The sequence below is a fragment of the Heptranchias perlo genome, chromosome 1 (genome assembly GCF_035084215.1).
Source record: "Heptranchias perlo isolate sHepPer1 chromosome 1, sHepPer1.hap1, whole genome shotgun sequence".
In the NCBI taxonomy this organism is placed as follows: Eukaryota; Metazoa; Chordata; class Chondrichthyes; order Hexanchiformes; family Hexanchidae; genus Heptranchias; species Heptranchias perlo.
In genome coordinates, this window is record NC_090325.1 from 11,177,840 (window position 1) to 11,190,114 (window position 12,275).

Genomic DNA, 12,275 nt, shown 5'->3' on the forward strand with positions numbered 1-12,275 from the left:
GACTGTCGTAAACTATCCCTTCTCATCCTGTCTGCAGCCTTTGACAAGGTTGACCACACCATCCTCCTCCAATGTCTCTCCTCCATTGTCCAGCTGAGTGGGACTGCCTTCGTCTGGTTCTATTCTTATCTATCCAGTGGTAGCCAGAGAATCACCTGCAATGGCTTCTCTTCCCACTCCCGTACAGTGACCTCTGGAGTCCCCCAAGAATTCATCCTTGGCCCCCTCCTACTTCTCATCTGCATGCTGCCCCTCGGCGACATCACCCAAAAACACAACGTCAGGTTCCACATATAGGCTGACGACACCCAGCTCTACCTCACCACCACCTCTCTCGACCCCTCCGCTGCCTATGATTTGTCATGCTGCTTGTCCAACATCCAGTATTAGGTGAGCAGAAATTTCATCCAATTAAATATTGGGAAGACCAAAGCCATTGTCTTCAGTCCCCGCCACAAATCCGTTCCCTAGCCACCAACTCCATCCCTCTCCCTGGCCACTGTCTGAGGCTGAACCAGACCGTTCGCAACCTTGGCATCCTATTTGATCCTGAGCTGAGCTTCCAACTCCATATCCTCTCCATCACTAAGACCACCTACTTCCACCTCCATAATATATCTTGTCTCCACCCCTGCCTCAGCCCATCTGCTGCTGAAACTCTAATCCATGCCTTTGGTACCTCCAGACTCGCTATTCCAATACTCTCCTGTCCGGCTTCCCATCTTCCACCCTCCGTAAACTTGAGCTCATCCAAAAATCTTACGCCCTCAGACCAAGTCCCGTTCTCCCATCACCCCTGTGCTTGCTGACCTACATTGGCTCCCGGTCCAGCAACCCCTCAAATTTAAAACTCTCATCCTTGTTTTCAAATCCCTCCATGGCCTCATCCCTCTCTATCTCTGTAATCTCCTCCAGCTACAACCCTCTGAGAACTTTGCACTCCTCCAATTCTGGCCTCTTGCTCATCCCCCAATTTCCTTTGCCCCACCATTGGCGGCCGTGCCTTCAGCTGTCTTGGCCCCAAGCTCTGGAATCCCCTCCGTAAACCTCTCCGCCTCTCTACCTCTCTCTCCTCCATTAAGAAGCTCCCTTAAAACCTACCTCTTTGACCAAGCTTTTCGTCAGCTGTCCTAATATCTGTGTCAATTTGTGTCAAATTTGTCTGATAATGTTTCACTACATTAAAGCACTATATATGACTATACATTGTCATTGTTGTGTAGACAAGGTCACAGGCCGTGATTCTATCGGCCTTCGCCCAGCGAGAATGGTGCACGGGAGGGCTTAAAATTTGAAAATTATTCCGCCCGGCTCTACCTGCTATGTTCCCGGCTGCTGTCATTCTTATGACAGTGAATCAGGCCATCGACGAGGCCTGTGAAAGGATTTCATCGGCGCTGCGATGGAATTGTAACCTCATGTTAGGGGGCGTCCGGCACTGTCTGCAGCCCAGCGGTAGGAGCTGACGGGCCAGAAGAGGCCCAGGTAACTCTTCAAACATTACCTTTCTCAGAACTTCTTAGTAGGCCAGGAGGAACAGGAATGCTTTGCATCCCCCCCCCACCCCATCCCCCCAGGACCCTCAAGGTCCTTGGGCCTCTCGTGCCCCAATCTCCGCCCCCCCCCGCAATAGCTTAGAATCCCCGAGTCTTGACCTCCCCCACCCCCTCCCCTGCATTCCCACCCCCTCCCCTGCATCTCCTACCCCCCAACCAGCGATCCTCAATTGCCCTGGAACCCCCTCCAACCACTGAGTGCTGGGGACCGTTCCCACAGGTCCCCGGCTGTGGGTCCTGCCACCAAACTCCCGCTCCCACCGGCTGGCCAGGCAGTGAATCTGGCCGGGTCTCAGGTGGGACTCCAGGAACTTTTTTTTAAATGAGGCCTTGCTGTTAAGATCGTCCGGGCCTCCAAATGCCCGACCTTGCTGGGTTCATCGCCCGCTACCGGGCTCCCCCTGCCACCCTTCCCGCCTCGTCCCTTCTCCCCTCTGTAAAAATCGAGGCCACAGTGTGTGGATAAACACACAGATACAGTGACGGAGGAGTTGAGTGGTAGCTTCTGTAAAGCTTTACCAGTTAAAAATGACTTAAAAGTTGCCTCAAAATATCTTTATAAAGTCCAAATGGCAAATTCAAGCAGTGACTGTCATCTGACACTTGGTAGCTGCTATCTCCTGTATCATTTGTGACACCTCCAAAGGCCAGGCAATAGTTAACAGGCCAAAGCGAAGCACGAAATGAGTCTCGAGTGATTGCTGGGTTGCATTAGGCACTTTCGCTAATCAATATCTCCAGTTTGGTGAATGCTTTAAAATCCATCCTCCCATTTTCCTTCCGTGTCAGAACACGCCACAATGTCATGGAACCAATCGAAAACGACCGGCAAAAGGTTACGTAATCACAACAAATGTTTTAATAAAGTCATGCTGCTTTGTGGGAAATATCTTTTAAAATGTTGCTGTCAGCCTTGGCTCGGAGGGTCGCACCCTCACCTTTGAGTTAGAAGGTGGATTCAAGCCCCACTTCAGAGACTTTAGCACAAAATCTAGGCTGACACTCCCAGTGCAGTGCTGAGGGAGTGCTGCACTGTCGGAGATGCTGTCTCTTGGATGAGATGTTAAAATGAATGGACGTAAAAGATCCCACAGCACTATTTTGAAGAAGGGCAAGGGAGTTCTCCCTTACCCAATATTTACGCCTCAAGCAAATCACTAAACTCAGTGATCTGGTCATTATCACAGTGCCGTTTGTGGGACCTTGCTGTGCACAAATTGGCTGCCACGTTTCCTACATTACAGCAGTGACTACACTTCAAAAGTACTTCATTGGCTGTAAAGCGCTTTGGGACGTCCTGAGGTGGTGAAAGTTGCTTTATAAATGCAAGCCCTTTCTTTCTTTTCTATCGGTCTAGTTCTGTGCTTACAGTCTGATTCAATTGGCTTGTTCACAACTACATTGACTGTCCCTCTCAGCAGTTTAAAGATTTATATTATGTTTCCCCTTAATCTTCTTTTCTCCAGAGAAAACAAGTTCAGTTCTGCAAGTCTCACATCGTAACTTACAGCTGTAATTCCCATATTCATCCTTGGCACTCTTCTCTGAACACTTTGCAAGAGTGGCTCTCCTCAGTATGTAACTACGTATTTCATTAAAACATTTCAATAGATGTGATCCTGACTTATGCATCCTGATGATGAGTGGGATACAACTAGAATATCCAATGGAATCAAGAGTGAAGAAATCAAAAGGACTTTCTCAATCAGCAACCAGACTTTAATATTCCCTGTTGAACACGCTCCCAAGGTCATAACACAAATACCGAAAAGGAAAGTTATTCATCCCATCTTCACTTGGTCTGTTGGGGTGTGGGGGGGGGAGAGAATGAGACAGACAGATGGAGAGATAGAAAGAGTCAGGCAGAGAGATAGAGGTAGGCAGATATATATAAATAGAAAGATAGACAGTCAGAGAAAGATAGAGAAACATAGGAACAGGAGTAGCCCATTCAGCCCCTCGAGCCAGTTCATGGCGGATCTGTATCTCAAATCCATTTACCCGCCCTTGCTCCATTTCCCTTGATACCCTTCCCTAATAAAAAATCTATCGACCTCTGCCTTGAAAATTTCAATTGTCCCCCAGCATCCACAGTCTTTTGGGGGAATGAGATCCAGATTTCCACTTCCCCTTGTGTGAAAAAGAGATAGACAGACAAATGGAGACAGACAGACAGAGAGATAGAGACAGACAGACAGGTGGAGACAGACAGACAGAGAGATAGAGACAGACAGACAGATGGAGACAGACAGACAGAGATAGAGACAGACAGACAGATGGAGACAGAGAGACAGAGATAGAGACAGACAGACAGATGGAGACAGACAGACAGAGAGATAGAGACAGACAGATGGATAGACAGACAGATGAAGACAGACAGACAACAGACAGACGCATAGACAGGCAGAACAATAGAGCCAGAGAGAGAAATAGACAGAGAGACAGATGGGGACTGTTACAATTTTAAATTTGCTCCCTACAGCTATAACTGGAATGGTCCCATGGTCAATAAGAAAAATAATTCATTACCAAAAATGGCAAAATAGAGAGTAGTTTTTTCCAATAAAACTGCTCAAATATCCCTTTACTTTTTAAATTAAAAAACGTAATGCCCATATTCATTGAAGATTCCAAAATGCTGAGAAAATGCACCAAACAAAATACGAATGAAAATTGTTCAGGGAGGGGCTTGCCTTTTGACCTCTTAGAAAATAAATCTAAGTCGTCATCAATTTGTATTCCCTTTCGGGGATGCTTGTGTCCCACTGCACTTTCAGTGTAATGACTTGTTTTTACTCAGGGCTGTTTTAGGGGGTGTGGGGGGGGATGTAAGTCAGCTTTTTTGGGGGGCATGCGTTATCTTTTTGAGGGGGCTTGATCAGCTTTCTTGAGGGGTCTGGGTCAGATTTTACGCAATAGCTGTGTCAGATTTTATGGGGGATTTCTGTCAGATTTTATGGGAGATTTCTGTCAGATTTTATGTGGGAATTCTGTCAGATTTTATGTGGGAATTCTGTCAGATTTTATGGGGGAATTCTGTCAGATTTTATGGGGGAATTCTGTCAGATTTTATGGGGGAATTCTGTCAGATTTTATGGGGGATTTCTGTCAGATTTTACGGGGGAGTTCTGTCAGATTTTATGGGGGAATTCTGTCAGATTTTACGGGGGAGTTCTGACAGATTTTACGGGGGAGTTCTGTCAGATTTTACGGGGGAATTCTGTCAGATTTTATGGGGGAATTCTGTCAGATTTTATGGGAGATTTCTGTCAGATTTTATGGGGGAATTCTGTCAGATTTTATGGGGGAATTCTGTCAGATTTTATGGGGGGATTTCTGTCAGATTGTATGGGGGAATTCTGTCAGATTTTATGGGGGAATTCTGTCAGATTTTATGGGGGATTTCTGTCAGATTTTATGGGGGAGTTCTGTTAGATTTTATGGGGGAGTTCTGTCAGATTTTATGGGGGAATTCTGTCAGATTTTATGGGGGAATTCTGTCAGATTTTATGGGGGATTTCTGTCAGATTTTACAGGGGAGTTCTGTCAGATTTTATGGGGGAATTCTGTCAGATTTTACGGGGGAATTCTGTCAGATTTTACGGGGGAATTCTGTCAGATTTTACGGGGACCTGCGTTTGGTTCCGAGGCTGATATGTAACGTGGAAAAAAGATTGTGACAGAGAAAGAAGCTGGAGGCAAGATGTTAAAGCAGGATTACCTGTCAAAAGAAGAACATTTTCTTGCATATGGCCCAGGTTTGTATAAAAGATTCTAGAAGATCTACCTGAGAGAAGGGTGCAGTGTTCAAATCTTGGATGGATTTGGTTTTTACGCAGAAGTAAGTTGTCAATGGGAAAAGAAGTGTTTGGCACTCAAGGAGTGCCCAGTCTACCACATTCTGGGTGTCAGCTGTGGCTCAGTTGGGAGCACTGTTACCTTCGAGTTTAGACTAGTTGTGGGTTCATAATCCTGCTTCAGAGACGTGAGCATAAAATCTAGGCTAACACTCTAGTGCAGTACTGAGGAAGCACTGGACCCTTTTAGATCTGAGATCGATAGATTTTTGTTAGCCAAGGATATTAAGGGATATGGAGCCGAGGCGGGTGGATGGAGTTAGGATGCAGATCAGCCATGGTCTCACTGAATGACGGAACAGGCTCGAGGGGCTGAATAGCCTACTTCTGTTCCTATGTTCCTAAGCTGCAGCCTCGGAGGTGCCCTCTTTTGGATGAGACATTAAACTGAGGGCCCGTCTGCCCTCTCAGTGGAGATAAAAGTTCCCATGGCAATATTTCGAAGAGAAGCAGGGCCGTTCTTCCCAGTGTCCTGGCTAACACTTATCCCTCAACCGACATCACTAAAACAGGAGATCTGGCCACTCTCCCATTGCTGTTTGTGGGATCTTGCTGAGCGCAAATTGGCTGCCGCGTTTCCTACATTACAACAGTGACTACACTTCAAAAAATACTTCATTGGCTGTTAAGTGCTTTGCAATGCCCTGAGGTTGTGAAAGGTGCCATATAAATGCAAGTATTATTTTCTTTCTAGCCCTGCAATTCTCCCCAAGATATCTCCCTTCCACCGACGCTGACCTCTTGTGCAATCCCCACTTCCTTCGCCCCACCATTGATGGCCCTGTGCCTTCAGCCATCTAGGCCCCACATTCTGCAGTTCCCTCCCCAAACCTCTCTGCCTCTCCAGAACCCTCTTCTGCTCCTTTAAGACCCTCCTTAAAACCCACCTATTTAACAAGCTCTTGGTCACCTGTTACAATGTCTCCTTCTTTGGCTCAGCGTCCATTTTTTTGTCTGATTACGCCTCTGTGAAGCGGCTCGGGGCTTTTTTTTACGCTCAAGGCACTATATAGAAATGGACGCTGTTGTTGTAGTTGTTGAAGTTTGTGGCGGTGCAAACTGCAAAAAAAGGTTTAGTAGCAGTTCAAGCAGGCGATAAGGTGGGGTCCTTAAAGTTGGACAGATGGATCAAATAAGATGAGCGTTCTGAGACAATAGAAAGAGATGACAGACCGTGTATCGGAGAGGGGATGGCTGTTATGCATAAACAATCTACTGGAGGCATGGAAATCTCAATGAAAGCTCTGATACAAGTTCATTAATACACAATTTATTCTTATGCATAAGGACTCCTGCGACCTTCTCTCTGTAAATATGCAATTTCAAAGGAACTAGTCGGGGGAATCATGGAGTGAACTAAATAAATAACAGCAGCTGAATGCTCAGCAAAGAGCTACTCACCAAAGAGGATGTGTTTGTATTGCATATAAAACATTCTGTTTACACGGCATTCAGTGATGGCTGAATTAGTGCTCTTTGTGAATGTTGCTTTGCTCTTCACCAAATCCTCAAACATCAGACCTGATGATTCCTGTTGTTATTTGACATGCCTAATTCTCTTTCAGTTGCACATCCAACCTGCCTGAACTTCCTACTCTGAGATTTTTCAGCTGCTTACTGGGGTTTTTTGTGTCGGTGTGGCAAAAAGAAAGAACTTGCATTTATATTGCGTTGTTCACAACGTTAGGATGTCCCAAAGTGCTTCACAGCCAATGAAGTACTTTTTGAAGTGTAGTCGCTGTTGTAATGTAGGGAAACTCGACAGCCAATTTGTGCACAGCAAAATCCCACAAACAGCAATGAGATAATGACCAGATTATCTGTTTTAGTGACGTTGGTTGAGGGATAAATATTGGCCAGGACACCGGGGGGAACTCCTCTGCTCTTCTTCAAAATAGTGCCGTGGGATTTTTTTATGTCCACCTGAGAGGGCAGACAGGGTCTCGATTTAAAATCTCATCCGAAAGATGGTACCTCCGACAGTGCAGCACTCCCTCAGTACTAGCACTGGGGTGTCAGCCTGGATTATGTGCACAAGTCTTGGAGTAGCATTTGAACCCACAACTTTCTGTCTCAGCGGTAAGAGTGCTACCCACTGAGCCACAGCTGATACGGTGGGTAACCTTCTCTACATCAGTGATACCATCTACATCCTGCCTCGGTTAAACCACTTCCCCAGGAATTTATGTGTTGTTTTTTTTTCAAAGAGAGCATCTCACAAAGAATGGCTATCCAAGATACAGTAACGACTTTTTATAATTAAATGTATTGTTGAAAATAACTTGACACAATGTGAGATCTTATGACACAAAGCCTTTGAAGTCCTGAACCATGGCAGGGCAACCTTTTTAACATAATTTATTAGTTTGCCCACTGTTTAGCTTTGCACTCCTTTCCACGAGGCGCTGACTCATGTTGGGGTATGGCTCTTCGGGCAACACTTGCTGTTTGGTATCTTGCCCAAAGTGCCCACTCAATGTGGCCCCTTCCTAGTTGCTCTAAAAAAGATGGGGGGCCTTCTTCTTGAACCACTGATGTTAGCCGTGGCTCAGTGTGTAGTACTTTTGCCTCTAACGTTATGGGCTCAAGAGACTTGAGCACAAAAGCTAGTCTGACACTTCCAGTGTAGTACTGATAAAGTGCTGCACTGCCGGAGGTGCCGTCTTTCGAATGAGATTTTAAACCGAAGCCCCATCTGCCCTCTCAGGTGGAGGTAAAAGATCCCTCGGCACTATTTCGAAGAAGGGCAGGTGGAGTTCTCCCCGGTGTCCTGGCCAACACAGTGAATGTAGGCAGATTATATAACTACAAGGAAGTATCACAGCTAAGCCTGATCTGTTCTCAACTGATGTCCACGTGCATGCATTTTCCTGCTGGGTAGTGTTCAGAAAAGGCTGATTTACTCCTCCATAGATTGGGGCACTTAGACCACTTTTAGTACTTCCACTGCCATCCTGGCTGAGGTCAGCCAACTCAGCACATACCATGGCTCAAACTTTGAACGTTCCTGGACTGTATAGCTCAGCTCCATGCTAGACTTACCAGCCAAACCATGAGGGATTCTCCTTTAATGAAAACAACCCAGTCATCTTCAAAGTTGCCCATTAAAAATGCCAAATGTCGTCCTCCCATAACATTGTAGATAGTGAACACTGTCAGTAAATTAGAATCATAGAAAGGTTACAGCATGGAAGGAAGCCATTCGGCCCATCGAGTCTGTGCCAACAAGGCGACAATGCAATCTTCAGATCCAGATGATGGCTTTGAGCTTTGCTCTTCCTCTTTTTGACATTATCCAAACCACTCAATCAGATTATTGCTTTGTAACTCACTGTCCCCATCCAATACCCTCTACACATACCACCCAAAATACAATGTAAATCTGCACCTTGAAGTATAATCCTTAGTAACCCAAAAAAAAAACACTGCTTATTAGGAACTTATTTCTGCTCTAAAGACATGATATTCCTTATTTCAAAGGAAAATGAGAAAATGTCTGTTTTTCTCTATAATTAACGTCTCATTAAGAAAATTACATTCGCGGTAATCACACATTATGAAGCTGCATGTTCCTGCAATTTTGTTGGCAGGTTGTTACAACCTTAGAAAAACACCTATTCTCCTATTTACCTTAAAAGAGAAATTACAGCCCCTCAGTGTCCTAATGCTAAAAACCTCTGAGATAAAGAAAACTTTATTAACATCCCCCCCATTACCCCATCACCCCAAATCAGCAGGGACCCACAGTTTAGTAATTATCAAAAATTGCTGTATTGCTACTAGGTTAAGCATAATCTTATACTACATCCTCACACTCAATTTAAGATAGACCAGAGATTTAACAGGTTAAAATAAATAATCAAATTTAGTTAAGTTATAAATATACAAGGAATTAGGTTTCTAACATATAAAACCTTTTGTGATTGTATGATGGGATATTAATGTACTAACCACACACTCGTTTGCATCAAATTTCTTTGGTTATTTTAATGGAGGGGTTAACCCATTTTATTTTGAATAGGTAACACCTCCATCAAAAGAGCCAAGAAAGGAATTTTATATAAAACTATAAGCATCAGTAACCTAGCATTTTGTCATTTGAAGGCCCTAGTTCATAACAGCTCTGTCTGGTCCTTCTTAACAGCAGTCCAGGGGATAAAAGAAAATCCTTAGAACTGACACAGTGAATATTAACAGTCCAGTCTTCTCGTGCCCCCTTGGTAACAAAATGTTGCCTCAAACTGTATATCTCTGGTAGGAGGTTTCACACAAACCATAAACCCAGACAGCTCTTTCCTCTGAACAGCCTACAGAGTTCAAGAACAACAAAATCTGAAGATAGATCCTGCTTTCATCCGTCAAAATTAGAAAGACTTGCAATTATATCGCGCCTTTCGTGACCTCAGGTTGACCCAAGGCGCTTTACAGCCAATGAAGTACTTTTGAAGTGTAGTCACTGTTGTAATGTAGGAAACGCGGCAACCAATTTGTGTACAGCAAGATCCCACAAACAGCAATGTGAAAATGACTGGATAATCTGTTTTGGTGATTTTGGTTGAGGGATAAACATTGGCCATGATAACAGGGAGAACTCCCCTGCTCTTCTTCAAAATAGTGCCATGAGATCTTTTATGTCCACTTGAGAGGGCAGATGGGGCCTTGGTTTAATGTCTCATTCAAAAGGCAGCACCTCCGACAATGCTACACTCCCTCAGTATTGCACTGGGAGCGTCAGCCTAGATTATACGGTCAAGTCTCTGGAGTGGGGCTCTGAACCCATACCTTCATGGCTCAGAAGGAGAGAGTGCTACAAACTGAGCCACGGCTGACTTTGAAGAAAGAACGCAGGCAGATTCTAGAGATACTAAAAGAACAAAAATACAACAGACTAACACTTTGAAGGTTTAAAGAAAAAAAAAAGACTTGCAGGAAGTGGACAGGAAGTTCGCCAAGTTAAGGCCCGTGTGAAAACATCCCGATTCCCAATCCACGCAGGCCAGTCTGATAAAGACCGCCCATTGCAGGCTGGATTTGTAGAACGTTATTCAGACTAATTGTAGGTGGGAGCTCCATGGTGCTGAGGCTCATGGCCTAGAGCACAGATTCTTCAACACTATCTCCAGCAAAAAAAAAATCCTGGCAAGAGGTGTTTGAGATTTTTGAGATACAACTTTAATGCTTAGAAACCAACAGCTGGGCCTGTCTGACAGGAGTAAAACAGTGGCATTTTAACTATGGCCAAACATCTAATTTCATTAAGTTCTCACTTGATGCCATTCCTCTTGAGCCATAGATTTTACGGTGGTGGGGGGGGGAGGCGAATGGCATTTTAATGTATATTCTACGGCGAGTTATACCAGCAAAGACTTAACGGTCGGTGAGGCATTTTCTAGGTTTCTTTTTCTTAATAATAGTGAGCTTCCTTTGCGAGAAGGAACAGCCTTAGATTTACCTCCAGCAGTTGACGCTTGGAGCCCAATTATGAAGATTTATAGGCAATGAAATATGACAAAGTTCAGAGAACGGAAAAGCTGAGCGGATGGCTTTATTGGTCAGGTGAAAGGGATTCAAAGTTTTGAGGGGGACGAGAAAAAACTGAAGGAAAGCAGGTTAGTTTTTCTCACATGTTCACTTTGAAAGTAACTTGCAAAAAAAAGGTCAATTTTTCACTCGGTAAATGAACAGACAGTCTAAATGAAAGACTGTTATGTAAATGATTTGAATAGATTCATCTATCAGTGAAGTTGACTTAAAAGGGAAATGTTCTTTAACTGGACTGCCTCTTAGGTGTCCTAGGGACATCGGCATGTTCAGCCCCTTGAGCCTGTTCTGTCATTCAGTTAGATCATGGCTGATCTGTACCTCAACTCCATTGACCTGCCTTTGCTCCTTATTCCTTGATACCCTTACCCAACAAAAATCTATGATTCTCAGTCTTGAAAGCTGCAATTGTCCCTCAGCATCCACAGCCTTTTTGGGGGAGAAAGTTCCAGTTTTCCACTACCCTTTATGTGAAAAAGTGGTTCCTTATTTCACTCATATATGGGCTAGCTCTAATTTTAAGATTGTGCCTCCTTGTTCTGGATTCCCCCACCAGAGGAAATAGTTTCTCTCTATCTATTAAAGACAGGAATCGTACACCTGTGAGGGCAGATGGGGGCCTCGGTTTAATGTCTCATCCAAAAGATGACACCTCTGACAGTGCAGCACTCTCTCAGTACTGCACTGAAGAGTCAGCCTGGATTATATGCTCAAGTCTCTGAAGTGGGACTTGAACCCACAACCTTCTGACTCAGAGGCTAATGTGCCATGGCTGACACCTATACCTTTGCTTCCAGTACCTGGTGGCACTGGCTGGCATCTCATTCAATCTAAAAGCAGCCACAATCTTTGGACAGCTATGCTTGTGCAGTCGTTCTAGACTAGCTGCTGAGTTCCTGATCCTGATCGGGCCCATAGAATAAATGGAGTGAATTCAGAACACATGGATACCAAAGATTACTCAACTGGAAACAGGACTGCAAGCACCATGGGGAAAATCAGCCATCAATGTGATTTTGTACTTTTCAACTACAGGTTTGAAGCAACAATTTAAAAGAAGATTAGTTATTAAACCTCCACGTTGAAATAGCCCAGATAGGTTTATCATGTAGGATGCAATAGAATGTGAGCATTTACAGAAAATGAAGCTCCAAAGGACTTGATGGATAAGGGGATTTATGTTATAGGCCTAATAAACAAAGAAAACACATAAAACCTATAATCTAAAGTCCTTAAGGGAAGCACATGAACTGATAAAGTCCTTTGCTTGGTATCTGGTTTAGTGCTGAGTTAGTTGATCTCGACTGGGGCCATTAAAATT

General features: G+C 44.4%; 1 protein-coding gene across 2 annotated transcripts in view; it reads right to left on the reverse strand.

The window, feature by feature from the left end:
- Positions 1-12,275, reverse strand: part of LOC137316523 (dedicator of cytokinesis protein 2-like) — a 1,021,473-nt gene that overhangs the window by 330,798 nt on the left and 678,400 nt on the right. The gene's annotated exons all lie outside the window — the stretch shown is intronic.